Genomic DNA, 13,826 nt, shown 5'->3' with positions numbered 1-13,826 from the left:
TTGGGTGGGGGGTTGCAGCACTGTCTCATATTTGTGATTTACCAGGTCTAGGCTATATGTTCCCCTTGGAGTACAGACTAGCTGCTCCACTGCATTTGAATTTACAAAGTCAAGAAATCTTTGGGCCTGCATGTTAGTGGTCATGTATGTCCCCCAATTAATGGAGAGGTAGTTAAAATCACCCATGAGTATGGTATTGGTTGGATGGTGAATGTTTCTAGTAACTTCAAGTATGATGTATGCGTTTCCTGGTTCATAGTGAGGGACCTGTAGCTAGCAAGAATATTGTATGGATGTTTTCCCTTGCTTAGTTGGACATGGAGTAGATTAAGCATGTCATATTGTTTGACCAGCTGCATTCTCCAGGGTGAGTAGAGCTTCCAGGGAGTGCAGCTTCTTGTTGAGACTCCTAGCATTGAGCAGTAACTTGTCTTCTGGTGCTGTGAAGTTGGTGTTTTTGTTGCCATTGAAAGCAGAGATGACCATTTTGGATATAATTTCAGGTGAGGTTATGCAGCAGGGATGAAGAGTGGATAGGGTCCTCCTTGTGGCTTAAGATTTTCTCCAAATCTGTTTGCCGGTTTATTTGCACTGTCTGTTGGATGCATTCTTATACTGATAACATTTTGTTCTAGCATGCAGCGTTCTTGTTCCTGCATATTTTGCATGTGGCTGTAGAAGGACTTGCTAACTATTGTCACCTGTTGTAATGGCAAGTTTTACCTTGAATGAAGGTTTGCTTCTTCTGGCTGTTTGAGGTATTTTTGAATGTAGTTGACTTTAGCCTTGTGGTATTAGATTGGGTAAAGTTTGAAGGCTTTGTTCCTGTCTTCTTTTTCTTTAATAGTTAATTTTATAGTGCTATCACTTAGGCTTATTGAAGAATGTTTCCAGTATAGTTATATCTCATTGGGATGAATTTGTCAAGTGCTGGTATTTAACGTATTGTAGAAGCCTTTGCACAGTTCAACAGTGGGGTGCAAGAGAGGCATATACACTATTGCAGTTGATTGATACAAGGTAATTCATGGAGGCTTAGTTGCAGATTGAAAAACGTTAAAAATCGTTTAATTTTTTTATTAAGTTTAGTCTGGTGTACAATAGGAATGTCACAGTGTTGTAGTCAATGCGAAAAAAAAGGTGGGCAATGTTTAGCTTAGGACATTTGGCAAAGATGTTTGTCAGAATGATATCTGGTTCATAGGAACCCCGTTAAAAGCCTAGCCCAAATTACCAGTTACCCCAAAGCACTATCTGTGTATTGCTGAAGGGCACACAGTTGGCAAATGATGGAAAGATTCAAACCCTGAACCTTAACACAGGAAGCAGCTCATGTATAAGTCAGAATGTTATTCCTATGCGCTAACTGCAGACAGTACTCTGTTGGATTTTTACCATCTGTTCATGATTTTTAATGTTTATAAAATCTAGTGATTATTAGCTCTGCCAAATCTTTCCCAGTAATTGGATGGACAATTTTAAGTCACCGAGTAGGGAAGGATTTTCCATTACGGAAAGGGTTATAAGTTTTTTTAAGGAAGTGATTATGCTTTTGAAGCAACATTGAGTGGGTACAGCAGCATGTGACAAAGTTGTAGTTTGTGTTGTTGTTACTTGAGTGTGGAGTACTTCAGGCCAACAGTTTGTTTGTAAATCCCCCCTTTTGAAAATGTATTTATGAAAAAGGGAATGCCAACTCATTTCTCACTGAGCTGAACCAAGTAGAAAGAGTTGTAACCAGGCATTTGTGAAATGCAGAACAGGTCTTTAAGCCATGTTTCTATGGTGGCACATAACTGTGCATGTCATCTCCCATCTTTACCTTCATAATTTAGCTTGCAGTATCCAATAATTTTACCATGCCTAAAAGGGCACATGGTGGTGGGGGGTGTTCACTCACTACTCTAACCCATCCCTTGCAAATTAAGACAAGGATCAGTGCATTTCCTCCCTGGTAGAGAGGTACTGAACCCCCCTCGCCATATTTAAAGAAATTGTTGAAGCCAGTAATTTTCTCTAGATGTTTAGGTGCTATCTTCTATAATGGAAAGATCTCACACTGCAGGGGATTTACCAGGTTGGTTAAGGGTAAGCAAAATGTGAGCCATATCCCTCTGCATCACAAGAAGAGAAGAGTATGCAGTAATATTGACTCAATGCACACAATTGCAAAACAGAATCATTGCAAGAATCACATATATGCTTTAACAGCCTTAGGGATATCACTAAATTAACCTCCAGGGAGGCAGGACACTATGACTCTCCTTTTATCTAGCTTTGAGTACAAATTTAGTTCATTTAGTCATAGTCCTCAATTGTAAGGGATTCCCAGAATGTCTGTTTTTAGTTTTAAGGATGAATTTAGCAGCTGAGATATTAACTGTTTTTCTTGAGACTCATACCTGGTGTGCGTGCGTGTGCGTGTGTGTGTGTGTGTGTGCGTGTGTGTGTGCGTGTGTGTGTGCGTGTGTGTGTGTGCGTGTGTGTGTGTGTGTGTGTGTGTGTGTGTGTGTGTGTGTGCGTGTGTGCGTGTGTGCGTGTGTGTGTGTGCGCGTGTCCAATAGTGCTGCAAGACCTGGGAAGGGTGAGTAAGTTAGTACCATTGGCATATGTTCTGCTGGAGGTAGAGGAGTGCTCACTGTCCATTTTATATGTGGAGATCTTTGCTTCCAGTTTAAATAAACTGCATCTCTCATGCCTGGAACTATTGACCCCAATTAAACTGAAGGTTTGGTAAGCATTAAGAAATTTAACTATTGCCTAAGGAGTTTAAATGCAGGAATGCTGAAGGTGGGAAGTTCAGGCGCCTCCTGCATTAACTAATCTAGAAGAGTAGTACGTAGAGTTGGGTTACGAAGGATGGATTGTTAAAAAGCTATGGGAATTTTATTCACCGTATTGATTTGTCAGTCCATGACTGCATTCAAACAGGCAGAAATGTCATTTGGTCTAGATAAATGTGCAAAAGCAACCTTTAAAAAAGGAAAATTGCAGCACCAGGAAAACATCAGTTTTGGACAAGAATGTGATATAAAAGAACTCGAGCAAGAGGGGGTGTATAAGTACTTGGGAACTGATGAAGGATCGGCAATAAAACATGAACAAATGCAAATAAAGCTTAGTAAGGAGTACTTTGGAAGACTTAAATTAATCCTGAAAACAGCATTGACACCTAGGAACAAGATCCACACTGTAAATCAGTTTGCTCTTCCTGTCCTAACTTATAGTTTTGGAGTGATTGGCTGGCCCCAAAAAGTGTTGGATAGAGTGGATATTAAAACAAGAAAGATTCTTCATGCTCTCCAAATGATTTAGAAAAATCAGTGTATACCAAGATTTATATATTCCCCGTTCTGAAGGAGGGATGGGCCTCCTTGAAATTGATTACATATATGGATCTGCAATCGTGGGACTCCACACATCTACTGACCTCACAAGATCCAAATGTGGTGAAAGTTTTGAAACATGAGGAGAATAAATCTAAGATGACATCTCTGATTAATTTAGCAGTAGCATATCGATGACAAGCAGGAATGGAAATCAAACCAGAAGTGGATAAAAACCAGGCAGAAACTGAATGTGCTAAAAAAAACAAAAGAAAGAATATAAGGTGAAGGACCAGGTGAGAAGGCAAGAAATGTGGATAAAACATAAAACTAGTTGCAAGTATAGAAAATGTCTGGAAGAGCCTCCTGTTGATCAAGAACAAATGCAGGAATGGTTAAGGAGAGGTGAATTTACATCAAGAAACAAAAGGTTAATATTGGCAGCCCAAGATAGTGGGCTATGTTTTCTGGAACCAAATTGGAAACAGTCATGCACCTTATTGTTGGTTGCAACTCTCTAATGGCCGAGACTGTATACTGAAAGGCATAATAATGTACGAGATTGATACACTGGAGATTGTGCAAACATTATGGTACCGAAATGGCTGACAAACACTGGAAACATGAGCCACAGAGAATCCTAGAAAATGATATAGTTTACATCACATGGTATCACCCAATACCAACAGTCCAAAAGATAGATGCTAGAAAACCAGATATAGTGGTCCAAGAAAAGAAGAGAAAAGTAGCATTGATTATTGAAATCACCACACTTAGTGACTATAGTGTCTTGCGTACAGAGAGACACAAAGTCTTAAAATACCTCGATCTGCAGGCAGAAATGAGAGCCATGTGGAAGAGAGATACCCATACAGTTCCAATAGTAGTAGGAGCAACTGGTCTTATAAAAAATAATTTACAGTCTTATTTAGATATGTTACCAATTCATGTAACACCATACGAATTGCAGGAGTCATTACTGGGCACATTGCGGGTGCTGCAGAGAGCACTTTTGGCTGACATCAAAGAGTGAAACAATACTAATTTCATGAACTTTAATCGTACTTTGACTTAGGAATGGGGTCCATTCCCCTCATGATAGAAACCCAAAATACTTGGAGAAATTAAAAACGGCAGAAACTTGGACAAAAGATGAGATGCAGGTAGCTTCAGTATAGTCTTATGCCTTAGGTTAATAGTTTGTTGTGATTAGATATAATGCAAGGGGAGAAGCTACATGAGGGGGACACAAAATCAAACAAAAGCTGCTAAGTTGTGTTGTCTGGGGATATTGTCTGCGGCAGTGGTTATGTGGTGTCAATTTCGGGTATCTCAAATGCAATGGAGTATTCAGTAATATACCGTACAATATAACATAATACAGTGGGACATTTGATGTGAATTATAAAGTGGGAGGCTAAATTAATTTAATTAAAGAGATATGCCAATGAAAGGGTAAGGGAAGAAATGCAAAAGTTAAATTAACACAAAGGACAAAAGTCCAAAGCCACTGGACAGAAGAACACAACCGACTGAGTGGGTGGCAAATGTTGCTTTCCTTACAGAACACTGTTATATGGCAGAGGCAGTTCAAGCCACGTTTCAGTATACCTTAAGATTGTTTTATTTTCCTATTGAGTCAAAATACTAGTCACCATCTCCTCCTACAGTTCAAAAGTGATCTACATTCTCTAGTTCCTGTGACAACCAAATGAAGCACAAGTTTTATTTTCTTCTTAACTAAGCATTTTTTAAAAGTCAAGGGGCAGGAGCTTTATAATAAAAATAACATACTATAGTCAAATAAGGAAACAAGGTGATCAGTATAGACCAAGAAAAGTGTTTTTTGATATAGCGATCTATTATGTGGCAGAGGCTGTTTGGGCAGCTTTCATTTTTGCTTCTCCTGTCCAAGTATGGTGTCAAGGAAAATATCTAAATCCTGGATGCAGACGCCTGGGACACGGTAAATATGCCTGTATGGGCCTTTAGAATATCCTAGTGACTGGCATGCATTTGGTTGCCCATTGTTTGGTCTTTAGCAGCGTGGGTCTTTCACTTGTGCCCTTGGTCAACCCAAACTACCGCTGGTAGGGTCACTGTAACACGTAAATCATAACATTTTATTTTATGTCTTATTCATCTCTTCTGCCAGTGACTAAAAAAAGAATGGTATTCGCCCTGTGAGGATCAAACAGTGGTTTTGAGCTAGCTTTTTCTGTAGGTGCATATGAACCTGTATTCGGGAGGTGCATATGAATCTCTGTTCAGTATCAAACGTTCTACATGCTGTTAAGTTCTGTTTGCCATTTTGAGTGTTGGCACAGCTCCCATAGAAATCAGAATAAATGTTTGCTGAATAGTAGCTGTTTTCTGTCAAAATGTATAATTTATTTTTAAAGCAGATAGTTTTTCTGTAGTCAACTCAGTTTGGCTTTTTTCATGTTCCACTGATGATGGTCATTCTGGTAACACATGATTGTGGTAGGCAAATAGCCTCGAGGATATTCATTCCCAGTGTCTTTTATGTGTAGGCCTCGAACATAATTTACAAGATTATGAACATTGTAGCAAATTTAAACAAGCTACAAAATTGCATAGGCAGAAGGGTTGAAACTGTTTTCTGATCTGAAAAATGTCAAAGATCATTAGAAGAGGGGTCAAAGGGTGTGCATGTGTCTGTGTGTATGCATGTTCCAATGGCTATGAAGAAGAAGAAGAGTTTTAAGAAATGTGTTAAATGCTGCAATAACCCCCCCCCCCCCACTTCGGGCATTCAAGTTGTGTAGTGTGCCGGGGAGGGGTGAATCACAAGTCTGCTGATTGTTTCTTCAGTAAGGCTTTTGGTTCTCCATGTTTGGCAGACAGAAGAAATAAACTTGTTATTAAAGGGTTTGCTATCTCTGGCTTCAAAGGCAGTCAAGCCTAGGAATGACAAAGATAAAGACAGAGATGAGGAGAACTGATGCAAGAACAAGGGTAAAGAAGAAGATTCAGAAGCCAAGAAAGTCTGAGGTGACTGCACCCCTAGCTTCTAAAACTCTACAAATGAAGTCAACCGCACTCTTGATAAAATCTCTGGTTTCATCTTTTTTTTACTTTGGAGCTGACACTCGTTCCAGACAGGTGTTCCAAGCACTTCATGACTGAAACATCCTATGAGAGGGAACTTTCTCATTTCAGGCCTCCTTCAACTCCGTATGTTCCTTCAGGAGTGTGTTGGAGCTTAATTGGCATTGCATGATGAGGGCTTTCCTGAAAGCCCAGATTGAGATTAGTGACCTTCCATTTCCTTTCATCTTCAGAGTGGATCAAGCTGGCCCTGTCGTCTCTTATTTTTGCTCCTTTCCCTGTCCATACTTTGGATCCAATGGTTTTGAAACCAGTGCCTCACCCAGAGTCTGTTGCCTTGGTACTGACTGTCCTTTGGTCTCCGTTCCTGGGGCTTCAAATCTGATTCATTTGACAGAGATCCTTGGAGTTTAATGGAACTTGAGACCAGTGTATCAACGTCAACTCCTTGGTACCATTCTCTGGTCCATACCACATGGTCCCCTTCTCTAGGCTGAAGAGATCAGCCTTCAAGGCTGCAGCACCAATCCACTTCTGGGGGCCCTCAGCTTCATTGACTTCAGGGATACCCTCGCTGATGCTGTCTACTTCATTGTTAGGGAGAGTAGTGCTTGCACTTGATGGGGTTCCTTGGATCCAGCAGATGTAGGGTCAGCCTTTAAGGTAATGGGGAGGAGTATAGCTTCTCCTCCAGAACTCTATTACTGGCTTCTTTGATGTCAGGACACTGTCATCTTTGCTCAACCCCTTTATGCAGCCCAGGATCAGAGCCACAGGAATTGCCTTAAAAATATATGCTCAGATGCAGTGAGAGTCCTCTGAGGACTCAGATTTGCACCCTTTTAATGTGGAAGTCCATGCAAGAGGAGGAGCACTGACACCCATACAGAGTTGGTCACTTTGGACACAGAACACAGACTGTGATGATTGAGAGAGAGGGCTCCCCTCAAACTCCTCTAGAAGATGTCAGTTTTGGTGAGATCCTAGAATTGATGCGACAGTGGAATCTTGGCCTTCGGTGTTACCCTCTCAAGACAAGGAAATCCTTTTTGAGACATATATTGCTCGGGCCCTGAACTTCATGGGTGGTAACATCAGTGGACCGCCTTATAAACTCTGCGGCCAGGAAGGAATGACAGTAGCCCAATGCCTCTGAATGTATAACCCTAAAACCAAACAAAATTATTAGACCTCCCAAGTGCAAACAGGATTCTTTGGTGGATTTTAATTTTATGGTAGCACAAACCAAAAATGAGCAGACATGAATACAGTTTCTCTCCACCCCTTCAACAAGGAGTCCAGGGCTGTGGATACAATGAGGAAGCAGGAATATGTTTTAGGCACCTTTGCCTTTAGGACCTTAAACTATGCCACCCATATGAACCATTTTTAAGGGACCCTAGAGGAGCAAGCATTAGCTACTTTGAAGAGCCCACCCTCCCCATACACTAGAAAACAGAGACCTCCTTGGGCACAGTGTTTCACATAATTAACCTGTTTATGTGAATAATGCATAATGAAGTCAATAGAGCAGCACCTGCAGCAGAGGTAGGTGTAACAATGAGGTGTCATGCCTGGCTTTGGCTTTGCCTTTGTGACTTCATGGACAACTTTAAAGCTTACTTTGTGAATGCCCCTTATGATGGATTTCCCCTGTCTGGATGCTGAAGTGTGAGCAGAACAGAAAAACATTGTGTGCTGTAGGAGTTGAATATGAGACCCATCAACAATCATACAATAGGAACCAAAAGGTGTCCAAATCCCTATAATTTAGGAAAACCTGGTGTTGGCTTTTTGCTTCCGAAATATGCACTCATGGCCTCGTCAGTGGACACTGACCCAGAGTTAGAGGTGATCTGCAAACCCTTGGATATTGTAGCTCTTTCACTGACAGGTAGCTTAGGCATCCCTGAAGGGCTGTCCAACTGCTGTCCTCTGAAGGCATTTTTGGGTTATTTTATCCCACTGCTGTCCTGCTTCTATACAGTCATCACTAAGGATTTTTAGGATATATCCAGTGGCTGTACGATTCCCTTTTCCCATAAACTTCTATCTCAGTAGGCGCTTCCATACATTCCACCTCATTAACAGTGTGTGGTCAGAAGAGAAACATTCTTTCTCCTCTAGAAAAAGAGCTATCCAGAAGGTCAAATCAGACCAGACAGATTTTGGGTTCAAAGAAAAACAAGGAACTCCGAGCCACCCTTGGACCCCAGCAACTAACACAAGCATAACAGAGATCCTGATTCAGCATCATTATGGTGCAAGGAAGATTGCCCTGCCTGTAGGCAAATAACTGTGCTGCTATCGGACGTTTTAATCCCGTACTGAAATAACCAAAGCATCCCGGAGATATTTACACTTGCATCTGGAAAACAGTTCAGTAATCTGTCCTTTGATCTAACCACAGCCCCACTCAGGTGATCACCATGTGTTTGGTGGTTCACTTGCACCTTAAAGGGATTTGCATGTTTCCATACATGGATGACTGGATCTCTAGAGTCAGAACAAGAGTCTCTGGTCAAAGCCAGAGATTACTTTCCTCAGCTCTATCTGTACGTCTGTCCTTGGGCATGTCCGTAAGATACAGAAAATCAAACCTGCAACTAGCTTAGGCAATTCAGTTTATTGAATATCACCTGAACCCAACAAGATGCATAGTCTGTCTGAATTCAGAAAGAATCTAAATCATAAGGAACTTCATCCGGCTGCAATTTCCAGTTTTCACAATGGTATTGATTCACACCCTTTAGTTGTCCAGAGGCTTTGCAAAGCTTTTCTCTGGAAAAAAAACTTTCTTCTCCATCTTCCAATCAGAGAGAGAGTGCTTACATGGGATATCAATTGTGTTCTAGAAGTGCTAACAAAATCCCCCTTTTACCCTGTATTCTCTGCCCCTTTTGATATTTCTTTCTTGGAAGGCATTTCTCATAACGGTAACCTCGGCTAGAAGGATATCAGAGTTATAGGCCCTGTCCTGTAGACTGCCTTACTTGGTATTTCATAAAGACAGAGTTTCACTCCACACCCATTCTTCCATTGTTCCCAAGGTAGCATCCGGAACAAATTTGAATTAATCTACTCACCTACCAGCCTTTATTCCCCAAGCCACTCAAATAAAGGTGAGTATATTCTCCGTGCACTTAATGTTCATAGAGAACTAAAGTTTTTACCTGCATAGAATTAAAACCTTTAGAAAAGACTCTTAAACTGGTGTGTCCTTTACAACAAACAAACGTCATTCCAAGGTTTTCAAGGTATCCTTCTCTAGATGTCTTTCTGATTGTATTATCTTTGTTTATTCTAACTGATTCTTACATGCAGATCAGAGGTTCATTCGGTGAGATTCATTGCTAGTTCTGCAGCCTTCTTTAGAAATTCTTCAGTTGGTAAACTGTGTGGTACTGCAACTTAGTCTATGTTGCATGCCTTTGCTAAGCATTAAAACTGGATGTTATTTTGAGAAATAGGGCTTCCTTTGGAGCCACTATCCTCAAGTGTCTCTTGTCATGACCCCACCCAAGTATTCAGTAAATGGGGATTCTGACCCATCAGATTGAATGAATGGGATGAATAAGATACTGTAGTTATGTATTTGCCATAATGCTGGATCCTTTATACACATCCGTCTAATACTACAACCCTCCCTTTCTGCCTCCCTCCATCTCCCTTTCAAATTGCCATTTCTGAAGGACCATGACAGCTCTTCTCCAGTAGTCCTCTTGGAAACCAGCCTTCCTTATTAGGCAATAAACTTAATCTGAGGTAGGTTCACTCACAGCTGCATAATTAAAAGAGCTTGAGGCTGAAACACTAGTCTTGCCAACCTGAAGATTCATTAGCGGTATCAGATGAACGTGAATGAAAGGATCCAGCATTATGGCAAACACATGACTACCATTTTCATTTCATTCCATGTGCTTTCACTTTTGCATTCCACTCCCCTAACATTGTTGTTGTTTGTTGTTGTGAGTCTGCTTGTAGGGCCACATTGTCTGCATGCAGAAGGTTTGATAATCTGTCCCTCTCCAACCATTTGCTAACATAGTCCATCCTCAGTATGAACAGGACTGAGCTCAGAGCTGAATCTTTATGTATGGCCACTCCCAGTGGGAGCCCCTCTGAGTCTGAACATCATTTGTCCGTCATCAGGTCTTTGTACATAACCTACACTAACTCTACCAAAGTTTCAAGAACTTTGAGCATAGGACTACCAAACCCAACTTTCCTGGGACTTCGTCATATGCTTAATTTTTATTGAAGGATATTCTTGGACATGTATGGTTATTGTGTAATGTTTGCCTGATGGTAATGAGCGAATGTCCAAAAATGAGACTGACCTGCTTATTTGCTATAGTCATGTATTGAAGACTGAGTAAAAATTAGTCTGTTGCATTTTAAAAGCATCTACTGTCCTGTAGGACTTCACTATCTAAGGCATTCCATCTGTCTAGCTATTTTATATATATTTTTGTGTACATGTGTGCGATTGTGTGTTTATACTTATTTGTGTGTATGTGTGTGAGAAATGTATATTTTCAAAGGGGTGTGTGGGTGTGTTTATGTATATATAAAATACAAACACAAGTGTACTACGCATGGTCTTAAAAAAGTTTGGGGTAGCCCAAGGTACACTTAATCCACTAGTGATCACAAGAAACATGACTGTTTGCATAGGATTATAACAGTAAGTATGTTCAGAGTGCACTTATTTGTTTCGATTTTATACTGAGTCTCTTTCCTTTGTGTGAATCAGAAAATAGATGTGTTAATTACAATGCCTTGGCTCTAAGTCAAGTGTTTGTTCCCCAAAAAAAGGAGTTTTTTTATTCATTCTGTTAAGTCACCTTCTATATCCAACATATGATTATTTTCTTTGCTTATGTTCATGGGTTAGGATTTGCAGATTATCCCTCACAGAACTGACCAGCATTATAGCCATTCAATAAGACTTGTAATAAACCAAAGATGCTCTAACCAGCAGTTTGCCATGCATACACACGGGGAGAGGGTTGAGGATGCATAACATGGAATGGGAATGGGGAAGGGGAGTACAGTGTTTAACATTGAGACGAGGAAGGTGTTTCATAGTCTGTATGTCTTCTTTCTCCCAACCAAAGCCACTTAGAGCTGGGTATGCCACTTAAAAATTGTATGCAGATAAAGTAACACATTTCCTTTTAAAGACTTGTCGATTTGATTGAAAGATTGTGTAATAGCTTTATAACTCTGGCAAGAAATTGTTTTCTTATCCTTTTCTTAATGGAGGTGGGCTGATACCTCTAGGCCCACTAGGTTGCAAGTATTTTTTTCACGTGATACAATGCAGTCTTTGCTGGATCTTTAGTTGCAGGAAATACTCTGCAAATGTCACATCTTACAACTCAGTAAAGGTCAGAATGCAAACACAGTTTTCTTAATTTAATATTAATGGCTAACCCATATATTCTGTTTGTGGAGTATTTCTGGGTCCATTATAATTTACTAAGGTGAAACAAAGTACATCATTGTATTCCACAATATAGCTTGCTTATAAGAGAGAGTGAAACAAACTGCCTGGATTACAAGAGGAAATTTACCTGCAGATTACAAAAAGAACAGTATAAAGCCTTCCTTACAATATGAATCCTTATAAGAGTTAACTAATTTTAATGTAACATTATCCATGTATAATAGTTTGCTGATATATTTTGAGTCAAACTTAACTGATGCCTTACCAGTACTAATTCATAGGTTAAAATTGTAATGCCATTTACTGATCCAGATCAAGGAATTCTGGAAACCTTTTATGTCTTCTGAGTAAGAAATAATAGCCTTCAATCATTTGCGAACATGTATAACAAACAGATACCATCAGCTCAAAGAAATAAGAAGGCCCAATCCTTTATACTGTGTGGTACCTCTGGAATGAGGAGTTGGTATATGTATCAGAATGCAGAGGTTTTGGAATGTTCAACATGAAATGTGTTAGCCTTATCATTTGATTACATGTTGATTCACTATGTCATAGAATATCAAACATGAAGAGACATGGATGATTCTACCCAAATTATTAAAAGCCATTTAAGCTATGAACCTGCATTAGAAAACAGAACTTAGAGAAATGTATGTGTAGATTAACACAGGTAGTGCATACCTATGTTGTCTTATGTCATAATAGATTGTGCAGCAATGTCTCATTTGCAGCCTCAGTTCTTTTTCTCATCTTTTTGGGAAAAAAGTCAGAGAAATGCTCTTTGGGGTTAGGATAACTTGACCCCACAGTATGTGTTTTTAAAGGGAGATAAAAAATATGTAATGCAATATTACTTTCTGCATTCCTTTATCTGTTGACAATTGGTCAGCAACATAAACTTGGGAAGCAGCCCTGGAACAGGTTTCCTGATGATGGATTGCATACTTGCTCTGTTTAAACTGACCAGTTTTGTAATACAGCAGCATCAAGCAGTTGCAGTGATCATGAGGAAAGCTGATTCACGTATAGAATAAAAAGACAGTACTGAGATTAAAATGGCATTCAGCAGGTTCAAAAGCATTTTTTACAAGATAATATACAGAACTGAAGTATTTCTAGTTTGTTGCTGTTGTGCCTTTTTATTGTCATGCCTTGGCTGGTTCATAGGAGAGAAACTGATGGAATGGACAGGCAGAGTAATCAGAAGAATCTCTTGTCTTTGATAGCTGCATCAGTACAGTGTGAAGCACAGCAGTTTGTTTTACTGAATGGAATATAACTTTTACTTTCTGAAAACGCTTTGCAGCTTTCATTTAGAATGCATTTATAAGATGACAGTTTACTTTCACTTTTTCAAAGCTGTAGTCACACACTATTCCTTTGTCTCCATATGGACAAATGAGATGTAAAATACATGTTTAGGAGATGAGACGTGCCTGCGTGTTAGGTCTTTTTACATTGTACAGTGCTTGCTCACATCTTGATGCAGCAAATCTTTGGAGCGTTTCCTGTTGCAGCCAGGATAAGTGAATTTTAGCCAGACGTGGACAGATGCCAAACTGGCATTAACATTCATTTACATCCGTAGAGCCCAGATGAAAACACCAGGTAAGGTGCCTAGAAATCAGACTGACATAAACTTCTGTAGCAGTGCTGAGATTTTGGTGTTCGGAATGCCTAAAAAGAACTGGAGCTTTGAAAAGTTCCACTGGCAGGGGATTTTTTTGTAGTTTGTATGCTGTGGTGAAGGCTTTTACTTTGGAGAAGAAATGTTGCCTATATGTTTCTGTGGCATGCTGAAAGAGTGAAACTTTATAGTGACGTTTTCTATATATCCTTTCTTACCTAAAATGTAGCACTGTTCCCTTGTCCTCTGTTGAAAGTGCCCCTCCTTTGATCCTTGATTACGTGTGCAAGTGTTTTACACCAGTGTTACTGTGCTACACGTGTAGCAGACATTTGACAAATACTTC

The 13,826-nt window shown here is 39.9% G+C and overlaps 1 protein-coding gene across 2 annotated transcripts in view; it reads left to right on the top strand.

Annotated features, from left to right (window-relative positions):
- The window catches only part of TMEM120A (transmembrane protein 120A), a 499,311-nt gene that overhangs the window by 333,375 nt on the left and 152,110 nt on the right, over positions 1–13,826 (top strand). The window lies entirely within an intron of this gene.

Source organism: Protopterus annectens, chromosome 1.part0, assembly GCF_019279795.1.
Source record: "Protopterus annectens isolate FY-2018-M chromosome 1.part0, PAN1.0, whole genome shotgun sequence".
Classification (NCBI taxonomy): Eukaryota; Metazoa; Chordata; order Ceratodontiformes; family Protopteridae; genus Protopterus; species Protopterus annectens.
This window is presented reverse-complemented; position numbering and strand designations above follow the sequence as displayed.